Source organism: Austrofundulus limnaeus, unplaced genomic scaffold (assembly GCF_001266775.1).
Source record: "Austrofundulus limnaeus strain Quisiro unplaced genomic scaffold, Austrofundulus_limnaeus-1.0 Scaffold125, whole genome shotgun sequence".
NCBI lineage: Eukaryota > Metazoa > Chordata > Actinopteri > Cyprinodontiformes > Rivulidae > Austrofundulus > Austrofundulus limnaeus.
This window is the reverse complement of record NW_013952527.1, coordinates 779,589-781,795: the sequence shown is the minus strand read 5'-3', so window position 1 is coordinate 781,795 and position 2,207 is coordinate 779,589.

The window sequence follows — 2,207 nt, the reverse complement described above, 5'->3', positions numbered from 1 at the left end:
TTTTTAATGAGAGTATAACATTATAACATGATATAAAACTCAAAAAAGTTGATTTTCCATGATATTGCCCCTTTAAAGATGATCGGACAGAAATGTGCATTCGGTGCACCTAGTTTGATTTGGATGGTACACCTGTGGCGCCATAAGCAGAGCTGATGAAACCTGCAGTGATGCTGAAGAGAAGCTGCACTTCGGCTGATTAATTACAGGAGATTTAACAGGTTTTCTACAGTTYAYAGATCAAAACATCAGCATTTTGTGAGTTTATAATGTTACAAAAGGAAACTAGCTGTGGAGATGAAATGTGAAAGAAGTAGCTGTCTTGGCACATTTTCAACACTTCTTCCTTAATGTTTATAGTTTATACAGTTAATAATACTGCTGTTTGGCATAATTCACCTTCCGTTTGATTTAGAAAATAACATGAACATGTTTTCAGTGAAAATGAACACAAACCATCACCTTTAAGAACAAAGSCCAGGCCCTCTGTGGTGAGCCTCTGTTAGGATCATTGTAACTGCTGAATGCAGTAAATGGGCCAACTGTGCACAGATTCTGTTCACTCAGTGAACCTTGTGATGTCTAATTCCCGGATTTTCTAGTCAGTAAACCTGCTTACACATAATCGTCRTCCCTGGAAGTGTATCAAGTCCCATCTAGCATTTGTTTTGTTGAATTGTGTCAGCTGCCACCATTTAGGGAGTTAATTAGACTTTTGCTAAGTAGGTGCTTTAAGTCTGGCGTGAGTCATTGCAGGTTTCATTCTTGAAACTGTGTATTTCTGTCTGAGTTTGTGGGTGGGAGTCACTCAAAATGTCCACTGGGTAAATTTTTCCTGCGTTTTTAAATRTGAGACACTCGGAGAAGACCACCCTGATCGTGTGTAATTGCATGAAATTAACTCTTTAACTTTGTATTTTATGATTTTAACAAACAAACAAAAAAAAAACTGAAGCAAACCTTTCTTTCCATTAACAGATTTAAAGAAACTGAACTCAGCTTTGAAACGTTACCAGATTAGTTGTACAGGCTGAGTCGCTTGTAGTTGTAAATCATTAGGCATCAGTGGAGGAGACTTTATTTTACCTTCTTTATTTGGAAAATTACAACATCTAGAATAAGGTGCTGGTGCTAGAGGTAGCTTGAAATTAGTTCCAGCTAAGAAAGTGACAGAAATACATCATTACATCACAAATATGGTCCCTATGGTGCATTCTGCATTTTATGTCGAGGACCTCAGTGCAGAGAGTACGACAGAGTATTAGGGCCACACAACGAGATTTTTTATTATTATTACGAGATTAAAGTCGTAATTTTATGAGAATAAAGTCATAATATTATGAGAGTAAAGTTGTAATATTACGAGAAAAGTCATAATCATGACGTGTCTATTTCCCGTTCCTCATTTTCCTCACACCTGCTGTACAGCCATAAAGTAGTCGATGACTCGTCACTGTTAGATTAATGCTTTCATTCAGATTAATGCTTTCRTCCAAATTAGCTATGTGATGACTAAATCCGTCAATGTATCCAATTAATTACAATACGGCTTCAGTTTATAGTCGTTTGTACAATTTCCAAGTCCTGATAATTTGATGCTAATGTGCTAAAAGATTATTTATTTATAGCAATACTAAAGAACAACTTGATAAGACTTTTTCTCGTAATGTTAAGACTTTAAACTCGTAATATTATGACTTTAAACTCATAATATTACAACTTGAAATTCGTAATATTATGACTTTAATCTCGTAATATTACAACTTTAACCTCGTAATATTAGGACTTTAATCTCGTAATATTATGACTTTATTATATACGACTTTAATTTCGTAATATTATGACTTTTTTCTCGTAATATTACGACTTTAATCTCGTAATTTACGACTTAATTCTCATAATATTATGACTTTATTTTATATGACTTTCATGTCATATATTATGACTTAATTCTCGTAATATTACAACTTTAAACTCGTTATATTACGACTTTAAACTTGTAATATTACTACTTTAAACTTGTAATATTACTACTTTAAACTCGTAATATTACGACTTTAAACTCGTAACATTACGACTTTAAACTCATGATATTACAACTTTAACCTCGTAATATTACGACTTTAATCTCGTAATATTACAACTTTAACCTCATAATATTACGACTTTAAACTCGTAATATTATGACTATTGTATACGACTTTAAT